This window comes from Petaurus breviceps, unplaced genomic scaffold, assembly GCF_028583685.1.
Source record: "Petaurus breviceps papuanus isolate PSGF00001 unplaced genomic scaffold, PetGlider_PUasm1.0 419, whole genome shotgun sequence".
NCBI classification, from domain to species: Eukaryota; Metazoa; Chordata; class Mammalia; order Diprotodontia; family Petauridae; genus Petaurus; species Petaurus breviceps.
Window position 1 is genome coordinate 2,414,409 of NW_027186324.1, and position 24,032 is coordinate 2,438,440.

Here is a 24,032-nt window from a genome sequence, read left to right on the forward strand (position 1 = left end):
AAAAAAAACTTACTGAAAGTTATTCTTTTATAATATTCAAATAGCACTATTTCTTTTCTATTTTCCATGGGTAATTTTTATATTGGTCTTACTAAATTAGTAAGATTAGTATGATAAATTAAGTTTTGCTAGACTGACATGCATTTATATTACATTTCAAAGGTTCTAAAATACTTCTACTTGCTAATTTGCCTCAAACTATTCTAAGGTGAAATGAATGTATTTCATTCAGTGTGACCACAAGGACTGTGTCCACTTTGATCAATGGGCTATGCTTAATTTAGAATGAAGAAAAATTTAATCTTGTGCATATATCTTTTCAACTCTTGAATTCTTGGTGATTACTGGGTTTCAATACACTTCCCCTACTTGGGGAAGAGGAAGAAGAGATATAAAAAGAAAACTGTCTCTAAATACCACTTGGAGTTTCTGGATGTGACGGTTAAGACAAGAAGGCCAACATTTGGAAGATAAAATATGTCTTTCATCTCCTCAAGACAACTTTCGTGTAATAAGCACTAATGAAGCATTCCCAGGAAATGTTCACTGCAATTTACAAACAGCCTAAAGGAATTTAAAAGACTGTCATCCCACCTCAGTACACAGCACTGCCAGCTTCCTCCTTTCTAATGAAAATACATTTAAATAAAAAACACAGGGAAAAAAGTGCTAAACCCACTACTTATATGTTTGGGCAATTCCACATGGTAGTTTATTTTCCTTTCAAGTGAATTAAGATTAGTTCTCCATTGTCTTAAAAACAAAAGGTCTAACACATGTTTCCAATTATTTGATAGAGAACTAATGAGAAAGAAAATCATTTGTTTTAAAATAAACAGGAAGCTTTGCTTCAAAAAAAAAAAGTTTCTAGCTTTGTAACATCATCTTCAGCCTTTCCGGTCAATCCTGTAAATACACTATGGTTATGACTGTAGCCAGGGTTGCTATTATGCCCAAAGTCAATACCCCATCCCATTTTTTACCTGAGTTTTACTTGGCCTCGTCCTGCTAAAATTGAAACAGAATGATCAGGAAGTGGGGAATGGGCAGTGCAGAAGAAGGTGAACCTGGCTTGGCCTTCATGATTCTGGTGATGCTTCCATTTATTTCTTTAGAGATAAAAGTCGTTTTCTAAAAAACATCACACACTCAATGCCCTGGGAGATTAGACAGTATAACTGCCTGTGGCCATTTATTAGGAAATGACCAATGTAAACATGTTTTGTGTATCAGGCCTGCCATGGGGGAACAGAGTCAGGCCCAAGTGAAGACAGTGAAATAGTATTCAACCCTACCAAAACATTCTGCTCAAAATGGAACAGCAGAGTTCAGGTTCAGGCGGTGGATGTTGTCCTACATTATCACTTGTGGGTAGCAGCTGACCTTGGCAAAGTGGACACAGGGCTCAGCAATGGCGGGTATGTGTGAGGAAGAGGGCAAAAGGAGATTACCAAGAGCTGTGGTGGCCATCAGACGGAGACACAGGGCTCAGCAATGGTGTGTATTTGTGAGGAAGAGGTCAAAGGGATATTACCAAGAGCGGTGGTGGCCGTCAGGCAGAGACACAGTTCCCATTAGCAATAACATTACCAGTGGCGACAGAATAGGCATTGGCATAGGCAGTGGCAAAAGTTAGACCCAAAATATCCCAGTGCTTAATGTAATCCAGACCTAATTGGTCTCTCCTAATTGCTACTCAAATAATTGCTGCCAGTAAAACACGCGGTAGCTATTGTACAACTCTTCCCCAGGGAGGGCCAGGAAGAATAAAGGGGTAGTATTTTTGGGAAAGGGTTTGCTTTCTGGCGACCAGAGAAAAATGAGAGGGTCTGCCTAGTCCCATAGAAGAGGGGGCAATCCCTCTAAGCCCTCTGATGGTGGGAATATTTTTATGTCCAACTCTTTTGGGGCTCCCAAGGAGGTAAGAGGAGGTTCTAGATTGTGAACCAGAGAGCACTAATTGGGTAGTGGTGATACAGGGGAATTCTCCTTAACCCATGGTAAGGACAGATGATGATGCTGCAAGTATCATCATCTCTGCTATGACCCAGAAGTTTCTGGAAGTGTTTTTCCTCAATATGTACTCTTTATATCAAGATCCACTCTGAATTGCAAGAATTTAGCATCACCTCCCACATGGTGGAACCAGGTGATCATTTAGACTCAGACTTGATCCTTCCAAAGGCCTGAGGGAAGGTGGAAGATTAAGTCTAGTTATTATTCTCCCATATTCAGTCACTCTTGGTGGGGTGAGGTAATTGGGGAGAGTTTCATTTTTCTATTTTGTTTCTACCATATTTCTGTTTTAGTTTTTCTTTTCTTCCCTTACTTCTGCCTGTATCAGGTTTCTTTTTTTTTTTAAGCAATTGGGGTTAAGTAACTTGCTCAGGGTTACACAGCCAGTTATTTTTGTGTGGGTGTTAAGTATCTGAGGCCGGAACTGATCCCAGGTCTCCTGACTCCAGGACCAGTGCTCTTACTCACTGAGCCTCCTGGCCGCCCCGTATAAGATTTCTTAAATCCTAGAAATATTTGACCAGGAAGTAGCGCTAAGGTCCTTCTAAAGTCACTTGAATGAAATTACTTTAGGGCTGCTACTCTTATATAAATTTGTATGCATGTATGTATGCATGTACATATGTGGATGTGTGGGTACATGAAAATCCAGAAACCAGAGAGGCAAACCTGATAGAGAGTATTGGGTGAATGCATAGGGAGGGAGAAATAAGGAGGGAGGAAAGTAACTTTTGTCATTTGGAGTATGCCATCTGGCCAATAAAAGAAGAAATATATGAGGATTTGGGGAAACAAATCCCAGGCATGACAGAGTGGCATGATACTGTACTGATGGGGGATTTCAATTATCCAGGCATCTGCTGAGGCGTTCTCTCTCAGACAAAATAAGAACACCTAATAACATCCTGACTTGCCTAAGTAGTAATTCAGTCTTTGAAAAGATAGATGAACCAACAAGGGAAATTCTATTTTGAATCTGATTCTTATTAACAGGGAGGAAATAATTGCTGGAGTAGAAAAGATGGGAACCTTGGGAGGAAATGACTACTCCATTCTAGGATTTATGAAAAAAAAATAGAAGAAAGCTAGGCATAGTCTGATGTATACCTTAGACTTTGTAAAGCAGATTTTAATGGGTTCACAGGAAAGACAGGTAGGATGCAATGGACAAAAATGTTTCAGGTGAAGTCAGACCAGGAGGGTTGAGAGAAGCTCAAGAATGGAATTATAAAAAACCTGAGGGAAATAATCTCAATTGAGGGGAGGGGGGAAGGATTGCTTTGTCTAAAAATATCAATATGGAGTCAAAGGGACCTCAACAACCTACTTAGATTTAAAAAGAGAAAATGGAAAAAAAGTTGGGTAAAAGAAGATATGAAAATGGCGTGATATAGTAGAAAAAGATCTTCAGGATTTCTCAAGCTCAAAATGAGATAAGGCTGATATAAGATGCTAAGGACAAAAACCATAACCTTTTAATTTATACTAGGATTTTTAAAAAAGAGTATCAAAGAATACATAGGACCTTCCTTTAGAGTGAAGAGGAATAATAATAACTGACAACAGAGAGAAGATAGAGCTCGATTTTACACTTGTTTGTTTTCTCTACAAAGGAGAATGAGCTTACACAGAAAATGATAGAATGAAAATGACTAACAAGTTGACACCCAATATAAGTAAAGAGAAAAGAGAACACTTCACTGCCTTTGATGGATTGTCCCCTGGTCCAAATGAACCATATCCTAAGTGCTTGAAAGAAATGGAAGATGTTATTGATGACATACTGTCAATGATACCTGGAGACAAAAATAAATACCAACTCCACAAGCATAAGATGTAGGAGTCATGGATAAAAAGCATTTGTTTTTAAAATGATCTGTGAGTAATAATGGACTTCAAGCTTAATACAAGTCAAAATGACACTTAAAAAGCACCCCAAAACCAAAGCAATCTTGGGACATAGCTTCCCAAAACAGAGAGATTATAATCATTTGTACATGTCAGATCTTGTTCAGAGGGCTGTATCCAGTTTTAGGATCCATGGTTAAAGGGCATAGTGTTCAGAGAAGGGCAATCAACAAGAAAAAGAACTCTGAGTTATGGAATATTTACCCTGGAGAAAGGGATACTCCAAGGAGCTATGATAGATTTGTTATGAATCTAAAATGATTGTCAAGTGGAGAAGGGATTAGAAAAAAAATCTGTTACCTGAAGGCACAACCAAGATCAATAGGTAGAAATTGCAAAGAGGACAATTTTTGCATGATGAAACAAAAAACTTTCTAACAATTAGAGCTCTCCAAAAATTACAGCTTTGCCTCCAAAAGGAGTGTGGTTTCATCTCCTTTGGAAGTCTTTAAGCAGACACCAGATGATCATTTATCACATATACTATATTGAGGAGTCCTTCATCTATAGTTTGGACTAGATTCCCACTGAAGACCTTTACAACCTTCAAATTATGTGACTGTAAAACAGGAGAAACTGGAGCTTTTGGGCTTTGGCCTCCAGCAGTTTCATTCTTGATCCAGACAGCCAGAAGGGTAGCAATGAAGACATGATATCGGTTCACTGATTTATTCTTCTCAAGGTGGTGACTAATAATGGAAGCACCAATTCCTAGAGCATACCCTAATTACTCTTCTCACAGGGTGAGTAAGAACACAAATAAGAGTACCAATTCCTACAGCATCTTCTACATCTCAATGGAGGCCACTCAATCATTCACACTCCTGCTTATGCATTCCCCACTTACTGACCACTTCTCACTTGATTTATAGAGGAGCACCCAAAGAAGACAATTTGCTAGCAACAGCCTCACAGGTTTACATTAACTTTAGCAATATCACTGTCACTTCAAACAGAGCATGCACAGTATGTGTTTACAACTTAAGTACAAATGTTTGCATTATTTTAAGATTATAATACAATGCACAAGTGTGGTGAGATTGTTTATAAACTCTACCAATGTCAATGTGTCTATCTTCCCACAGCCACTCCATTATTAACTATTAAATATTTTAATCATTATTGCCAATTTTTTCTCAGTTTTTTCAATCTGGATGTCTCACATTAAATTATTTTAGGGGTTTTTTATATGATTCTTAATTAGTTCCCATTCTCTGCTCCATTATCTATTGAAATTTAGGTTTGTCTCATATATTTGTATAAACTCTTTAAATATCATAGATATCATATATTTGGAGACACATAATTAAATGGTTTTAGACAAAACTGAAAATTAAAGACTAAAAAATTGATTATAGAAATAGTGAACAAAATTTTTAAAGAGAATTAGCAAATCAATAAGCTATTAGCTACCTTGATGATTTGCTGAAATTAATCATACAAATTCATAATAGATGAAACAAAAAAATAAATATATATATATATATGTATACGTACATATATATTATACACACATACATATAATTATACACAAACAGAATTGAGAAGTTAAAGAGAATGGATAATTACAAGGAAAATATAAATTCTTAAGTTACTAAAACAAGAAATATTGATTTTAACCCAATTGTAGAAAAACATTAAACAAACTCTAAATCAACTATCAGAAGAGGTGAGAGGAAAGGATCTTGATCCAGGCAGATTTACAAGCAAATTCTATGAAATATTTACAGAGAATTAATATATTAATATTTATACTATGAAATTATTCCTCTTAATTTAGAAAAAGTATATTCTATTAAAGCTATCTTTAAAAAGATAAAAATAGTTCTAGTTGTTGATGCTGTTTTTTCCTTCATTCTAGAAGGAAGGAATAAAACATGAAAAACTATAATTCATCTTCATTACCGAATACTAATTTTAAATAAAAACTTAGCAAATAAACTTGTGAAACTTTTTTTTGAAAAACAATTTGATAGAATAAATATAATTATGTCCTTTGACTCCATTTCATTCTTACATATATGATTTTCATAACCACAGTAAATGCAATTACAAAAATCTGGAAGCAACCAAAAAGCCCACTAATGGGAAATAATAGATAAATAAATCACAGTACATTAATGCAGTGGAATACTATAATGCAATTAAGGTGAATAATAAGGAATAGAAAGAGATCCAGAAAGGTCTTTATGAAACATTTTAGAACAAAAACGATCAAAACCAGAAAAAAAAAGCAGCATATACTAATGAGACGTGCAAGCAAAAATAAATGAGAAGGAACAATCTGAATGTGGACAGAAGAATGAAATAATAGCATAACAATTTATGTGTTGAGATAAGTTAACTTATAAAAGCAAATATAGTTCTTTGGATTTAAGTTTAATGCTCTTTCTAATAAAACTTTTTTTAAGGTAGTCTAGAAATTTATCATAAAAATATAGCACTGCTACCAATACTACTACCCATATCAGGGACACGTGGGTGGTTTAAAATTAAGAAAATTAGTCTAATCAATTAGATGAATGACAAAACCATTTAATTGGATCAATAGAAACAGAAAAGGCCGTTGAGAACATAGAACATATATATAGATAATTTATATATATATGTGTGTGTACGTATATAAACATATATAAAAAATGTGTGCACGTGTGCATGTTTGTGTAATATACATATCTCTAAAAAGCTTGCAAAATTTGCAATGGAAAAGCAATGGAATCCTCATTAATTATGAAGGCAAAGCAAGGATGCCACCTTTCCTTGCTATCATTGACAAACTACTAAAAAGACTAGCTATGGCAGTAAGACGAAAAAGAAATATATTACAAACATCAGCAAAGGACCTAAAATATCACTATTTGACAATGAGGTAATGGTTTACTTAGAAAACCTCAGAGAAACAGAGGAAAAATTAGTCCAATTAATTAATATTTTCAGAAAGTAGAAGGATACAAAATAAATCTACAAAGGTAATTAACATAATATTGCTATGCTATTACTATTACTACTATTACTGCAGCAATAATATAGTGCTAAAAAAGCCACAAAGAAAGGCTGAAAGTGAAAAAGTGTTTATCAAGCACTTTCTATGCACCTGGTACATAGTTTTAAGCACTAATTATACAAAGATAAGAATTTTAAAAGAAATCTTGAGAGCAGGAGAATACTTTTATTCTTATGAAAATTATTATATGAAAACCTGTCTTGATTTAGATTAATTTAAATGTTTCTAATTTTATTTTTATTAAAAATCCTGTCATTTATCTATCAAGTCTATGATCTTACAATACTATCCCATATATGGTTTTGAAAGTTGTCTCAGGGGGATAGAATTACACTTTGCAGGGTATGTAAGTTGTTAATATAGCAGTGACATTTAAAATTTATGTTACAGTACCTAGATAACACATTTTGAAAAGCTTGTAAGATTATATTGTCTTTGTAACACTATATACTAAAAGCAATAAGGTCAGAGATGAAAAGATGTTCATACTCTGCTGCACTGACATGTTAAAAAAACACATAACTTTGTTAAATATTTAGTCTTTGATAAAACTCCCTCAAAACAAAATGCATGTCTATATGGAGACATTCACCTTAAAATGAATTAAAGAAGCAAAATACTTCTTTAAAATTTAAAGGTAAACTTCCTTAAGGAATGAATCCAATCATACCCAGATCCACAATAGTCTAAGAGAATATAAAATATTGGTGCAAACTTAACTTTCTATAAAAAATTAACATATAAAAGAAATCTCTTGAAAAATGTAAATCCAAGAAATTTTAAATATCTAATAAATTCTGAGTAAGTTTATAGTTTTCATTACCCTTTAAATGAATTGGATAGGGATGTAAAGTAGAGATTTAGCTGGGTCATACTGGTTCAAGATAATGAAAAATTTTAGTTACATTATATGTCAACTCCAGAAGCATCAAGTCATGCAGTTTTATTAGATAGCATTCCTCTACACATGATGAAGATTTAATTTACATAATCATCATTTACCTTTTTAGAAAAACACGTTACATAATTGAAGATTACATCAAAGTAAACTTTCCATTGAAATGAAGTAAGGCTCACCTCATCTTCTGCTTACAAATCATTCCTTTTTTTTTCCTATTCAAGGTCAACAGCAAAGAAAATTCTTCCTCTCTTTAACCAAACCTACCAGAGATGGATTGATTCATAGCTTTTGCATAAGATGATTACAGGGGTTTAAAGAAATATAATGTCTCCTTTTCTTTTGATGACAAACTAGATTGCATGACAACAACATGAATGGCCTGATGAATATCAAAATTTACTACCATTAATTTTAGGCAGTTTAAAAAAAATCATTGATTTGTGCAGCAATTTATTTTCAAAGAATTGTTTCAGCATTTCATAAGGTCTCCTCTTAATAGGTACACCCAGCATATCTCCTTAAGATGACCTCAAAACATGCAGCCAGAACTCTTCTGATAAAATTCCAAAGCCAATGTTTAGAATAGCTGTCCCAAAGATAGGCTTTTGCAAATTATGACACAGGGAAGTACTCCCCAGGGAAAGATGGCAGCCGTCTCCGTATGCCAGCCTCTGATCGTTGGTTTCTGTTTCGATCATTGACGCAGAAATGCCATCCCTGAAGCTAAGTTTTCAAAAAGGGGCTATAAACTTCCAACAGCACAGAAAACAGGGACTACCATTGCTGGAGTGGTATACAAGGATGGCACAGTTCTTGGGGCAGATACTATAGCAACAGAAGGAATGGTTGTTGCTGGCAAGAATTGTTCTAAAATACATTTTATATTTCCTAATATTCATTGCTGTGGTGCTGGGACTGCAGCCGACACTGGCATGATAACTCAGATGATCTCTTCCAACCTGGAGCTCCATTCCCTTTCTACTGTATGCCTACCCAGAGTTGTTACAGCTAATCAAATGCTTAAACAGATGTTTTTTAGGTATCAAGGTTACATTGGTGCAGCCTTGGTTTTAGGAGGAGTAGATGTTACTGGACCTCACCTCTACAGCATCTATCCTCATAGATCAACTGATAAATTGCCTTATGTCACCATGGGTTCGGGGTCTTTGGCAGCAATGGCTGTATTTGAAAATAAATTTAAACCAGACATGGAGGAGGAAGAAGCCAAGAAGCTAGTAAGTGAGGCCATCTCAGCTGGGATCTACAATGACTTGGGATCTGGAAGCAACATAGATCTCTGTGTTATCAGCAAGTCCAAGTTGGACTTTCTCCATCCATTTGATATTCCCAACAAGAAGGGAAGCAGATTTGGCAGGTACAAGTGTGAGAAAGGGACAACTGCTATTCTTACTGAGAAAGTCACTTCCCTGGAAATTGAAGTGCTGGATGAAACAGTACAGACAATGGACACTTCCTAAAAGGGATTGCTCATCAACTCTATTGATCTCTATTGGTTTGGGCTTGCCCCTAGGTCACCTGATGTAAGACAAATGCCTCACTAATAAACGAATGGTAATTATGTAAAAAAAAAAAAAAGAAAAGAAAATTATGACACAAATATTGAGAAAAAGATCTCACCATACAATGATATCTTGGAGTTCCACTTTAGGGCATGTACCCTGCGAAATCAAGATGGTATGTAAAAAAAGATAACTTTCATTTATCTCTTTCCCTTGAACTGTTAATCAAAGGAGTAAATAAAATTTCCCAGTTGAACAAAAAGGATAGAAGATGCAGTGCCATGTTTCAGGATAAGTGCTTGTAACCTAGCTACATAAATTCACTTTTTTCCCCTAAAAAAAACTCATGCTAAGTGGATAATTTTGATTACATTAAATAAAAAGGTTTTGTACAAACAAAGCTAATGTGATCAAGATTAGAAGGGAAGGAGAAAACTAGGGAAAAAAATTTTACTGCCAGTGTCTCTTACAAATACCTTATTTCTAAAATATATAGAGAACTAAGTAAAATTTATAAGACTACAAGTCATTTTCCAATTCATAAATCATCAAAAGACATTAATAGGTAGTTTTCAGAGGAAGAAATTCAAGCTATATATAGTCTTATAAAAATTCTCATAAATCACTATTGATTAGAGAAATATAAATTAGAACAACTCTGAGGTACCACATCACACCTATCAGATAGGCTAACAAGACAAAACATACAATGATAAATATTGGAGAACATGTGGGAAAATTGTAACAATAATGAATTGTTGGCAGAGTTATGAACTGATTCTGGAGAGCAATTTGGAACTATGTCCAAATGGCTATAAAAATGTGCATACCCTTTGACCCAGCAAAACTACTTCTTGATCTGTATCCCAAAGAGATCATAAAATGAGACAAGGACTCAAGTGTACAACAATATTTATAGCAGCTATCTTTGTGGTGTTCAAGAATTGGAAATTGAGGGGATGCCCATCAATTGGGGAATGATTGAACAAGTTGTGGTATATGAATGCAATGAAATACTATTGTTTTGTAAGAAGTGATGAGCAGGCAGACTTCAGAAAAACCTACAAAGACTTATATGAACTGATACTGAGTGAAATGAGCAGAACCAGGAAAACAGAGTAACAGCAACATTGTGCAATGACCTACTTTGATAGACTTAAGTCTTTTCAGCAATATGAGGATCTGAGACAATTCTAAAAGCCTATGATAGAAAATACTATCCACATCCAAAGAAAGAACTATGGAGTTTGAATGCACACTGAAGCATACTATTTTCTCTCCCCTTCTTGTTTCTTCTTTCTCATGGATTTTCTCTTTACAACATGACTAATATAAAAATATATTTAATATGATTGTACACGTATAGCCCATAACAGATTAAACACCATTTTAAGGACAGAGCAGTAGAAGGAGGGGAAGAAAATTTAGAGCTCAAAAACTTACAGAAGTGAATGCTGAATAAATTTTTAAAGTCATGCTAATTCAGAACTGGTAAAAGAGAAAGAAGATAATGATTGAAGCTAGGGTAAAGTCTCCTCCCAAAACTTTTAGAGGTCTATTGGAAAATTTAAAGGCACTATTACAGTTTGGGTTTTATGAAGTACTTAGTGTAATCTTTCCAGATATTAATTTTATCTTTAAACTACAAATAAATATGCATAAGAAATACATTTTAAGGTTAATTTACCCTGGAAAAACCATAATAAACCATTATCTGAAATGTATGTTGATGATATTCTGGTGGAAAACTTATGCTAAAAGTAATTTACAAGATAATTTTGTTGTATATTTGAAAGAAATAGCAAGCTGTGTATAGTAGATTTGCAGTTTCATGTACAATCATATGTTTTATTGTACTATGTTATGGAAATGCTTTTTTATGCCATAAATTAACATGAAAATTTAAAAAGAAAAAGTAATAGGCTATTTTATTCTGGGTATTTTGAGAAGATGGCATAGTAGGGCTGAGGTTTCCAGGTTCTCCTGATTTGCTTCACAAATAGACAAAAAAATCACCACAAAATGAACACAGAGTAGCAAAAATTAAGGGGTAAAAAGCAATTGTCCTCTAAAAACAATTTGAGAGCACCTCAGGAAAAGTCAGGGGGCTGAGGTCTGGCCTAAGTGAACTGCAGACACCTGTAGGCTGAGGCCCTGAGGGTAGCTGGAAAGCCAACTAGGCATCAAGAAATTGAACCTGAACTTTTAGCTCACAACTTCAAAAAATTTCACCTTCCAGCCTCAGGAACTTTCATCTAAGACAGCGCAGATGACTGAGTGGAGGAAGATTGAAGGACCCCTGTTGTTTCCAGAAGTGGTGGTCAAGAATTGGAAATCGAGGGGATGTCCATCAATTGGGGAATGATTGAACAAGTTGTGGTATATGAATGCAATGAAATACTATTTTTTTGTAACAAATGATTTAGCCAAGCCTGGCAGGGTAATCGGACACGATCCTAGGCTGTGTCTATGGACAAAGAGGAGCTAAAACGTACCCACCTAAGTGAGTGTAGTACCACAAGGAGCAAGAACATTTTGGGGACAGCATGGCTAGGGTCCCTAACTGTGTCATAGGAGATGAGAGGAATCCTGAAGTTAATCCCCCAAACAGAATCCAAAAAATAACAGTAAGAAAGACCTGTGGTTTAGGGCAACAATACCCACTACTTGGCATTAAAACTGATTATAATAATAAGCTACCAAAATAAATCTAAAAAAAATATATAAAATTGAGTAATCAAAGGAAAAATAACTATAGAGAGCTAATTTGCTATAAAAGAAGATCTGGGTTTATATTGAGAGGAAGTGAGGTTAAAAAAAGCCACTTCTACCTCCCAAAAATTTTATCAAATGGTCACAAGCTTAAAAAAGATTTCCTAGAAAAACTTTAAATGGAAATCAAAAATAAAATAAGAGAAATCGAGGAAAAAACATATAGCAATCCAAGAAAATTATGGGAAAAGGTTAACCAGTTGGAAAAAGATATCTTGAAAAAGAAAATAACTTCTTGAAAACAAGAACTGGATAAGAGGAATCAAATGACATTATAAGACACTAAGAAATGATAAAACCAGAAAAAATAGAAGAGAATGTGAAACATCTCAATAAAAAAATAGAGAAAAAATACACCAATCATCACCTAAAGGAAATCATACAAGGAAAACATACAGAAATATCATAATCAAATTCCAGAACTCCCAGGTCAATGATAAAATATTAGGAGCAACAAGAAAAAAAAACAATTCAAATATGGTGGAACCACAATTAGAATCACATAAGACCTAGCAGTGGCAACGTTAAAAGATCACTAGTCCTGAAACACTATATATCAAATAGCAAAAGAACAAGGGTTGTGACCAAAATCAACATACCCAACAAAGTCAAGCATAATCTTGAATGGAAAAAAGTACATTCAACAAACTACGAGACTTTCAGGATTTTGTTTCAAAAAGATCTGACCTTAATAGAAAAGTTGGCATACAAGATCCAATAGAAATACAAGATATATCAAAGACTAATTACAAGGGATTCAATAAGAACAGACTATTTATATGAGGAAATATAAAATGTATGTCTAAGATTGTTATTAGTAATTGGGTAGCTTGAAAGAAAGATTGGGGTAAACCTGAGTTGATGTGATTTTCAAAAGTAAAACCATTTAGGAAAAGGTAAAAGGAGCAAGTATATAAATTAGGTGCGAGAGGAAGAACTAACATGAAGGAATTAGATGGGGGAGAAGGGCTGGTAGTTCCGAACACTACTCTCATTGGGAATGAAATAAGAGGGAACAATACATACAGAAAGGGGGGGGGGGGAGACAGAGAGAGAGAGAGAGAGAGAGAGAGAGAGAGAGAGAGAGAGAGAATGGTATAAAAATACTTCTAAATTCTGAAAGAAATACAAGGTTAAGGAAATAAGGAGTGGGAGAGAATAGAATAAGGGAAGAATTTTTAGAGGGTACCCTATTCACATCAGATCAGGGTTAAAAAGAGAACAATACATGCATTTATAAGGGAATACAAGTCTTCTAAATTGATAAAGAAATAAGAGGGTGAGGGAATAGGATAAAGGGTTCTATAGAAAGGTGTCTAGATTAACAGGAATGAGATAACATATATGTGGAAGGCTATAAAAGTCTGAATTTTTTAATTCAAATAGAAACAAGAGTAAAGGGAAAGGGTGGGGACAGAGGATAAGGGAGGGATCTTTGGAGTGGGGGTAGATTAAGTTCTAGAAGGTCAGAATAGCAGCTAGAAGTAGAGGAGTCAGGAGGTACAGGAAATAAGAGATACATACAAACATAAAATAAAGATCAGGAGTAGAATTTATTAGGAAAAATAAACAGGGGTAGTAACAAATTTAAAGCTAAAATACATTAATGAAAAGAGAAAATAGGGAAACTATACCATAAATCATATTAATCATTATTGTTTCAGGCTATTTAAAATAACTAGGCAGTATAAGGTTGGAATATTGCTGTGGTGTGAGAAATAATGAGTTAGTGGACTTAGAAAAATATGGAAAGATTAAGACTTAGGAAGGAAGATGTTACCCATCCTCAGAGAAACCAAAATAGTACAATCTTACATTGACACATGTAAGTCTATATCTTTATATATTAATATAGATATTTAGATATCTACTTAAGTACTTAGGCACATGTATGCATATGTAAATATGTTTGTGTATATGTATGCATGTGTATGTTTTTAGTATATGTGTATATATGTTTGTATGTCTCTGTGTGTGTGCATATATCTGTGCTTAAATGTAGCCTTTTTAGGAGTGTGGAAGGGGGAAAAAAGAACAAAGTAAAATGTATTCATCAGAAAACAAAAGAAAACTTACAAAGAAGCAAAGAAAAGATGGACAGTTCTGAACTTAATGTGTAGTATTTATTTTATATGCTTTCTTGAAATGGAAATTTATTGCTGTATATTTTGAATCCTCTCTTATGTTCTGTTGTGCACACGGCAATGTTTTTCTTTTATATTTTGCATTTAAGTTTATAAAATGTTATCTTTTTTCTTTTCTTTTTGTGCATTTAAGTTTAAAACAAGTTAATAAAAATGTTAAAAAAACAAAAGAAAAACAACTGATCTGGAGAACAGATGAAGAGACAATATAAGAATCATTGGACAACTTAAATTGTTATGATTAAATTGTATTGTATTGTTAAATTGTAATGATTAAAATAGCATGTGGATACAATGCTACAAGAAATTATTAAGGAAAATTGCCCTGAAGTTCCAAAATAAGTGGGTAAAGTAGAAATAGAAAAGAAAAATCTACTGTTCTCAGAAAGCAAACTTACAGAAATGTCATAGCCAAGTTTCAAAATTCCCAGGTTAAGGGGAAAGTGTTGGAAGCACCAAGAAAAAAAAACTAGCAGCTTCTACTCTAAAAGATCATAGCTCTTGGAACATTGTATTTCAAAGAGCAAAAGATCTGAGATTGCATCCAAGAATAATTTACCCAGAAAAGTTTAGTATAATCCTGAATGGAAAAAATAAAAAAGGACATCTGACAAACTGAAAGACTTTCATGTATTTGTAAAAAAAAAAAAAGACAAGAACTGAATGGAAATTTTGATACAAAAGACCCAGGAGAAATAAAAGGAAAATATTAAAGACTAATTATAAGTCAATCATTAAGGTAAAAAAATGTCAACTTTCTATATATATGAAAATGTTACCAGTTTTTATAAAACTGTTATCATTACTAAGTTAGTTTGAAAGAAAGACTGGGATTGGGTTGTGCAAGAGAGGATGATTCTAAAAAGCAAAATTGAGTAGGAAAGGGCAAAAGGGAGCAATTATATTGTAAAAATGGGGCAAGAAAGGAAGAACCAGAGGAAGCAGGTGGGGATAGAGGGTTGGTAATGTTAGAATCTTAGTCTCACTGGACTGAAGAGGAAAAAAGGGTACATCTGGAAGAGTGTCTTCTGAACATGTAGAGAGGTGAGAAAACTCAGGGACAGGGTTGGGGAGAGACTTGGAGAAGTGTCTGTAAATTGGGATTTGGGAGGGAGAAGTTGGGGGAGGGACTTTTGGAGGTGTAGGAAGGTCGGGGAGAAGATAAGGTAACAAGGATAGGGTAAAAAGAGAGGCTGGGAAAGAAAATAGTGAATAAAAATAAGATGGAGGGAAAATCAGAAATAGTCATTATAACTTTTCATGTGAATGGGATGTGTATAGAATCTCTCTTTGTGGTGGCATAGAACTGGAAATGGCAGGGATTCCCAGAAAGGTTTGCATGAAATAGTGAAGACAGAAGTGAGCAGAACCAGGAGAATATTATATACAGCAACAGCAATATTGTTTCAAGAACAACTGAGTAACTAAGTCATTTTAAATATTATAAATGCACAATTTAAAAATAAAGGATATGTGAAAAAGACTATTTGCATCCAAAGAAAGAACTGATAAATAAAAATATGTACAGAATAATTATATATATATATAATGTGCATATATATATTTGCATATAATGGTAGCCACATTTAGGGTGGGGCAGAGGAAGAGGAGAAAAGAAATTTACATGATAACTTTATTATATATTTTAAAAGAATAACAAGTTGTGCGTAATGGATTTGCAGTTTCATGTGCAGTTATCTTTGTTTATTATACTATGTTATGGAAATACTTGATTTATTCCTTAAATTGAAAATAATTTTTAAATATCCTATTTTGTTTTCATGGGTTATGAGTTTATTAGATTATTAACACCACAGATGTTGCTTCCATTTAGCTTCAGTATAGTCAACTACGTTAACTGGCTAATGAAACTACTCTCATGAGATCATGGTCTGCTGAAATTTTAAATTTGCCCTTCAAAGGTAATTTCTGTTCCCGAACAAAGTGATAACTGATAAATTCACTGCAATTAAAATATTGAGTGTTTTTACGGTAAAGCCTTAAGGATCAAATGAAAATAATAATTTTTTTAGATTTTCCTGATTAATATCATGTGGACATGAAATTGACCTCCACATATCTATTTGAAATGAAATACGAGCATCCTGTCATAGAGCAAAAAGTATTTATTGTACTATGTTGGTTTAGATTAAGTTGGAAAAAAAGAATTGACAGAAATCAGAATTTAAAATTGTAATGCTACACATATTTATTCATAATATGAGATTTAATTATCTTCTGAATTTTGAATTTATCCTTATTAAGTATCAAATAGATAATACACAAGAAAGCTTAACAATTAATTCATATGGTATTATTGGACCTGGATAATTTTTTTGGAGGGCAAATGGGGTTAAGTGACTTGCCCAAAGTCACATGGCTAGTAATTGTGTCAAGTGTCTGATTTGACTCAGGATTTGAACTCAGGTCCTCCTGATTCCAGGGCAAGTGCTCTATTCACTGTGCCACCTAGCCACCCCTGGAGGAATTTTTAAAGAAAAGGAAACTATAAGAATTAAAATCATGTAAAGTGAATTAAAACTCCCTGTAGTCTTATAATTTACAAATGAACAAATAATAACCATTTAGAAAATTATTTTAGACATTTCAAGTTATCTGGTATGGTTTGCTAACATTTCTCCCAGAGAGAACATAGAGAGAGAAGACAAAAGCATTCAGGAACACAGCAGTGTCATGTCATAGAAAAAGCAATAATAGTGGCAATTCCCATTAATTTTCTAAAGGAAATAGCAAGGAAGAGGGATTTGAAATAATATCCTATTTATGCTTCATCAGTCTACATACTAAAGCACCCAGAACAGGTAAACCTTCTATTGGGGATATATAGGTCCATGCTATCCACTAACATCTCGAGCTTTCCATCTCCTATGGGGCACAGCATGCCCCCTGAGTAAAAGTTGCTAGGGGGTCAAGCCTGGTGTTTTCCATCTCTGCAGAGTCTACCACTTCTTGCTGTCGCTTCTAAGTCAGCCCTCTCAGGTGAGAAGACATTAAACCTGGCACACCCTAGTGCCTTGAGGCTTCCATCTCCTGCTGAGTACAATGTGTCCCCTGAGAAAAGGCTGCTATGCTAGGAGATAGGCTAGGCATCTTCCATCTGCCTTAAAATAAACACTTCCATCTGTTGGAGAATAATACAATGTCCACCTACTGCTGCTTGTTCAGTCTTCATTTCTGACATGCAGAACCTCCCGTGCAAAGAAGAGAAACCCTCCCTTTGACATCTGGCATCCCATCTCCTGCTATACCTGTCCTCTGGGAGTAGAGGAGTGGTACCCTCTACGCAATAATGAACAGTCTCACACCTGGTCATACTCTCCACATTGAGGTGACTCTGAACTCCCCCAGATCATCATCCAAACCCCATACCAAATGTTCTACTGTTCAATTCCTCATGTCCATCCCTCAAAATCCTCCCACTCCAGAGTTTTAACCTAATTCTCCCCAGTCGCTCCACTGTGCCTTCTGTCCCCTTCACTTAAATCTTTTCTTCTCCCACTCCTTCCATCTACTAGCTCTTACTGAAACAAGACAGCAAAACTCAGTGAATGATTTTTAAAAATAGGAAAACACATAAAAATTATGGCTGAGAAAAAATTAATATCGAAGCAAGTAACGATGTAGTAAGGCAGTGCAATGGAGATGGCATGGGATCAGAAAGAAATGATTTTAAATCTGGTTTCAAACACTTACTAGCTATGTAACCCTAGACAAGAAACTTAATCTTTCTGCCTCAGTTTCTTCAAATATAAAATGAGGATAATAATAACACCTATCTCACAGAGTTGTGAGGATCAATGAGATAATATTTATAAGCATATTAAGTACTTGGCATATAGTAGGTATTTAGTAAAAAAAAAAAAAAAAGAATGTTCCCTCCCCCCACCCCTTTCTCCCTTTTCTTTGTCTAAGTAGAGGACATTAGGACTAGATAAATCAATCTTGGGAAAGAGTATAGAAAGAGCTTATAGATGGATAAAGGATGCTCTATTAATCATCTTTAAGGAAGAACAGTACACAAGAGGATGCGGAAGCCTAAATATGAACAAATATAATTCTGGTTGTTTAAAAGGGTATAAGTTTAGTGACATCAATATAAAAAAATACAGTTATCAGTGGTAGCAGCTTTTAAATCAACTATTACAAGTATTTTGTATAAAAGTATGTATACCTATCAACTTCCTTCTAAAAGAATAATTTGTCAAAAATGAGAAGCCAAAGTTCCTTCCAGTGACCTATATGGACTCAGTGTTGAAGACCTTGGCTCACAGCAGCATTTTTTGTGATCACTTGGAAGTCTCCTTTAGCAATAGGATCATTCCAATTCCCAGCCCCATGCCTTTTCACTGGCTGTGCCCCATTCTTGGACCGCTCTCCGTTCTCACCTATACATTCTAGCTTCTTTGCCTTCCTTTAAGACTTGAGGGTGGCTAGGTGGCACAGTGAATAGAGCACCGGCCCTGGAGTCAGGAGGACCTGAGTTGGGATCTGACCTCAGACACTTAATACACACACACACACACAGAGAAACTAGCGGTGTGACCTTAGGCAAGTCACTTAAGCCTAACTGCCCTCCAAAAAGCAAAAAAAAAAAAAAATGATTGAGCACTACTCTAACCTTCTATAAGAGGCCTTTTCTAATCCTTCCCAGCACACAGACACACACAGACATACACACACACAGACACATACACAGACACACACGTGTTGTGCCACCTTGGAAATTACTTCCCATTTACACTCTCTCTCTATTCTTTCTCTCTCTCTATGTGTGTGTGTGTGTGTATATATATATATATACATATATATGTGTGTGTGTGTATACATATATATATATACACATATATATGTACATAGTTATTTGCACGTTGTCTCTTCCAAAAGAACATGAGCTCCTTAAGGGCAGGGGCCATATTTTTGCATTTCTTTGTCTCCTCAATTTTTGCAAGTAGTAAGAACTTTTAACTGATGACTGAATGATTGAGTTTAGGGAGTTTGGGGGGGGGGTTTGAATAACCAATTCCACAGAGTTTTTCTTGTTAACTTTTAAGGAGGCCTCTATTTGGTATTCCACAGGGATTATACTTAAGCCCTATCTTTTGAGTATTTTTATAATGATTATGTGAAGACATAAAAGATATGCTAATCAGATTTATAAGTTATTCAGAATTTGGTGGATTACTATGTTTGAAAAATAAATTTGTATTCAAAAAGATATCAATAGGCTAGAAAAATATCAAAACTAATTTTTAAAATTTAATATGAATAAATATAACATCTTAAGTCTGGGAGCTTGCTTACCAGTAATGAGAAAATCTAGGCATTTAACTAAGTTTTACTTTGAATGAAATGTACAATATAGCTACCTACAAAACCTAGTGCAATCTTTAGCAACATTATGCAAGTATACAAAACAATTAGATTTCCTCATACTATGAGGTAGACAGAACACATCTGGAAGATCTTTTTCAATTAATATTTTTAAGAGAATTTTTGACAAACTTAATCAGATCCAGATGAAAACAAATAAATACACTGAAGGAACTGAAAAACATGTATTATAAGGGTGGTTGAAGGAACTAGGCAAATTTAGGCTAAAGAAGAGAAAGCTCAAGTGATGACCTCTTGCACAGTTGTCTTTATATATTTGATGGGTTGTGATCTGGAAAGGATATTAGATCTATTCTTTATAGGTCTAAAATGCTTAATCAGAACCAATGGGTGAAAATTAATGGGAAAAGGATGTTAAATAAAAGTTAAGAATTTCTTGTAAATCAGAATTGTCCAAAATGGGAATGGCTATCGTATACTCAGTTGTTTAAACACCAAAGAAGTGGGTAAACAAAGGCAAGAGGTCTATCTGTTAGGAAACTAAGTGGCATAGTGGGAAAAGTGCTGGACTTACAAGTTAGAAAGAGCTGGGTTTGAATCCAGCCTCAGAATTTCACCTGCTGCGTGACCCTGGGAAAGTAACAACCTCTCTTAGCCTTGGTTTTCTCACCTGTAACATGAGGATAATAATAATACTGATGTCACAGGATTGTTGTGAGGATCAAAGGGGATAATATAGGTAAAGTACTTTGCAAACTTTAAACACTATAAAAATGCTCATCCTTATTACTATATTTTACAGGGAATTTCTGTATTATGGGGGAAGGATACACTAGATAGCCTACAATGGTTCGATGATTCTCTGATGGTTAAGCACACTCGGATCAATGAATAAAAAGCTTGTCTGCCATTACAAGTCTCCCTTTAACATTAAAAAATATTATAATCATCTAGGCCAGCCCTCTCTCCTTCATGGCTAGTCATGCAGATAAAGCTAGTTCTTCTCCTGAAAGACAAAGAAGTTGTCCCCAAGATTTGATTGTCCCCAGGTGCTAAGTTACAGAAGCAATGAAACTGTACAAAAAAACTGAAATGACAGTTTCTTGGTGGCCTCAGGTCTTGTAACATATTCTTGGGTATGTAATAGCATGAAAAGACCTTCCAGGGTGGCCAGGTAGCACAGTGAGTAAGAGCATCGGCCCCAGAGTCGGGATGACCTGGAATCAAATCCAGGCTCACATACTTAGCACCACACCCAGAAATAACTGGCCGTGTAACCTTGAGCAAGTTACTTAACCCCGATTGCTTAAAAAAAAAAAAAAAAGACCTTCCAATGGGGACCCAAGTCTACTGAGATTTGTCATCTAACCAAGCTAATTCTTTTATCCTTGTAGAATATCTTTTCTATGTTAATGTTAAAATTAAGTAAAGGACATTTTTTAAACTATTGAGTGATGTATGAGGGTCTCATTTCATTCTAATATCAGATCTAAACTACTAGAGGACTGTTTGTAGTCAAAATAAGTCCACTATACCCTCCAATAAGCTGTGAAAAGAAAAATTATACACATCATTGCTTTCACTCTATTCACATATACATAAAGAGATCACTCACTGTAGAAATACATGTGGTTAGTAAGACAGTGATCAGACATCTGCTTTTATAAAATTACCTTACAACAGAGAAACCTTCAACATTTCATTAAGAACCCTCAATTATTACTTCTTACTCAGTAGAAATCCATTTAATTGGTCAGTTAAATTACAAATTGGAATTTTCTAAAACAAGCTTATGTAGTCCAAGATTAAGCTGCTTTCCCCCCTGAGCCCAGAGATGAATCACCACGCTCTGTGACCTGCCATGAAAACTCTTGGCACATGTTTACCAGCATTTACTGATTTTGCCAGGGCATTTTTGAAGAAAAGCTTCTAGTGTGCAGAGTGGGATGTCACTTACAATATTTCAGCCTGAATGCAATGCTTCTGTCATCTCCTAAACTTAAACTTGCTACGAAAATGCCAAGTATAACTTTATCTCAAAGTTGCTTTAATTTTCAAAGTGAGGTACAAGGGTTCCTATCTTTGGAGAAAATTTTGGTTTTATAATTTTAAGAAATTAGGCAATAATTCATGTAAAAACCTGTCATAGATAACATCTCCAAGCATTCTGCATACATGTCTATGCACAATATATGCAGAATTAAAGTCCACTAACTGGCTAATACTCTTCAATAATATGCAAATTAACTGACTTAGTCTCAACATATTCACAAATCAGCTCTTAATTTCTTTAACCATTCTCATACTAAAGATATTTAAAACACAATAATTGTTCTTATATGAGTTTTATATAGTCTTATTTTGGTCTTATACTCGGTCCTGTTCCTCAAATGGAAGACAGTGAGGTTAAAGGAATAACTGCATTTTGGCAGCTAAGGGGAGTCGGAAATAAAATGGGTGGTAGAAGAGGTGAAAGATGCAAAACTAGGGGTTCCTGGAGCAATTATGGAAATTTTGATTGGGAGATTTTCTAATTATTCCCATCAGATCTGAATTAGGGAGAGAAATCAACTAGAGCAAGACAGAGGGTGGAAGGAGAGAGTGCGTCTGAGGCTATGGCTCCCAGTGAAAAAGAAGCAAGTCAAACCTTAAGAGTTCTGGTAACTCAAAGCAGTAGTCCTAGCCACAGCCACCAAAGACTAATTCCAGAATTCATTTGGAAAAAAGAAACAGGAACAGTATGGTGGGGGAATGATAATGATTATCACATGTACCAATGATTCTTAATCCAAGAGTTTATTGATTTTTTTTTAATTTGGAAAGAATATATGAATAGTTTCCCTTAGAATAGTGGTCCTAGAGTAGATATTTAATAGTCTTTATAATTCAAAATTCCTTAGGACAATTCTCCCTCACACACTCAGATCTAAAGTACCAATATGCCAGAAGTCAATGGGAACAAACACACTTAAAAAAAAAAAAAAGAACCTCAGCCAAGGAGATTGAAACAATAGACCTCGCTTTTTTATTTTTAGCTCTGCTAAAATAGAAGGAAGAAGGATAAAGAAGATGGCCCTCGCACTTTTAGTTTCTTCATAGCTAAGGGAAAGGAAGTAAAACATAGATAAATTCACCAGGTCCCAGCAGCACCCCCAAAGCAACCTTATTCAGGCAAACAGCGATTACTACCCATCTAAATCACTCCTTAAGTGGATCAGCACCGCTGATCATGATTACATGAAGTTCTATGACCCAGGATCCATCATTTGCAAACAGTTCTCACTATGCTTCTTCAACCCTAGGTACAGCTCCAGAATTCCTAAATTTGCTGATTCTTCAGCCACTCCTTCCAATTGGGAAAACTATACTTTTGAGAAATTCCCACTGCTGATATGGGACAATATCTAAATCATATGTTTTTAATTCAGAGAGAATCTATATAACTTTCCTCAGCATAAAAACCAAAATACTTCCTTCACATATCATAAAAGCAGTGTTCTCCATACTTGTATTTTGGCATGAAGCCCTTGTTTACCAAGTGTTCTATGAGCTTTAAAAGTTCGATTTTTGCATGTGTTACTTGCATTTGTTCATCTAATCTTCAGCAATTACATTTGATTGAATTGCTATTAATGTATCGGCTTCTCTACAGCATTGTCTTTGAAGACCTAGATGTAGCATTCCTTATATGTGAGATGACTTTGTAATGGGGCCTTTTGATCCTGAAACAGCTTTTGATTGTACCTAAGATAGACCAAACTTAATTGTATAATGTTTGTCATGAATAATGTGAATTTTTGCTTCTTTTTTTGTTTTTGTAGTAAACAATTTTCAAAATGAGGCAAGACATATGTTGAAGTATTTTCATTTCTATCCAACTCTCTCAATAATATAAATGGTCAAATATAGTAGCCAAAAATTGATGGCAATGCCAGCAGCTTTTAGTTTTTCATATATCTAACATATGCAAAACCATAGCATGCACATAATCACCCTTATTTTCTCTCCTCCAAGGAAGACTCTGCTACTCATCATTAAGACCATAGCTTCATTTTGACCATAAAGTTGCTCGATGTTTTCCATTCCTATTCCTTTTCCATTCCAATCCCTTCCCTGACATCCACTCTCCTCTATATGTTGACTTTTCTATTAGAACGTACACTCCTGGAGGGTAGGAACTGTCTTACTTTCATGTTTGTATTGCCAGCTTTTAGCACAGTGCTTGGCCTATAGTAAATATTTAATAAATATCTTTCATTCATTAATCATATAGATAATATAACAAAATTACACACACAAATAGGATGTTTTTACCTAAAGATTCGAGAGAAGACTTTAAATAACCTTGCAACTAGATTTAGAGTTTATTTCAAAGAATGGGGGAAAAATATTTTACTAGTGTCAAAAGTAACAGC

At 34.7% G+C, this 24,032-nt stretch overlaps 1 protein-coding gene and 1 pseudogene across 10 annotated transcripts in view; one reads left to right on the forward strand and one right to left on the reverse strand.

The window, feature by feature from the left end:
* The window catches only part of ROBO2 (roundabout guidance receptor 2), an 800,464-nt gene that overhangs the window by 732,521 nt on the left and 43,911 nt on the right, over positions 1-24,032 (reverse strand). The gene's annotated exons all lie outside the window — the stretch shown is intronic.
* LOC138171118 (proteasome subunit beta type-7 pseudogene) lies at positions 8,459-9,399 on the forward strand (annotated as a pseudogene).